A 934-nucleotide genomic window follows, 5' to 3' on the forward strand; every position below is an offset into this window, starting at 1 on the left:
AAACGGAATCACTGTATTAAAAAGGAATGGTTGATGTTCAACCATTTCAAGAGGTAGCATATGGTCAAGATCCTATGATACTGAAGGAAGAAGTCCAAGATGCACCAAAGGTATTGGTGAAAAACAAGGCTGAAGGAATTGGTGGTATACAAATTGAAATATTTCTACAAACTAATGCAGCACTGTAGGCACTCACTCATCAATGTCAGAAAATTGGAAGCCAACAACCTGACCAACTGACTGAAAGAGATCCATATTTGTGCCCATTGCAGAGAAGTTACCCAACTGAATGTGGAAATCATGGAACAATATCACTAATATCACATGCAAGTAAAATTTGCTGAAGATAATTCAAAAATGACTACATCAGTATGTCAAAAGAGAACAGCTAGAAATTCAAGCTGGATTTGGAAGAGGACGTGGAACTAGGGATCTCATTACTGACATCAGATGGAATTGGCTGAAAGCAGAGGATACCATATATTGCATTAGGCAATCCTGCTTCAAAAGACCTCTTTAACAAGCAAGGGTATCAGTTTGGGGACTAAGGTGTGCCTGGCACAAGCCATAGCATTACAATCACCTTAGATGCTTGCAAAAGCTGGACAATAAATAAAGAAGACTAGAAGAATCGATGCATTTGAATTATATTGGCAAAGAATATTGAAAGTACCACGGACCGCCAAAATACCAAACAGATACGTCTTGGTGAAGTACAACAAGAATGCTCATAGGAAGTAGAATGCGGAGACTTTTTCTCACATAATTTAGACATGTGATCCAAAGGGATGAGTCACTGGAAAAGGACTTCATGCTTGGCAAAGTAGGGGATCAATGAAAAAGAGGAAGATCTCCACCAAGAGGAAGTGAAATAGTAACTGCAACAATAGGCTCAAACATGACAACAATTGTCAGGATGGCACAGGACAGGGTC

The sequence above is a fragment of the Chrysochloris asiatica genome, unplaced genomic scaffold, assembly GCF_000296735.1.
Source record: "Chrysochloris asiatica unplaced genomic scaffold, ChrAsi1.0 scaffold00059, whole genome shotgun sequence".
Classification (NCBI taxonomy): domain Eukaryota; kingdom Metazoa; phylum Chordata; class Mammalia; order Afrosoricida; family Chrysochloridae; genus Chrysochloris; species Chrysochloris asiatica.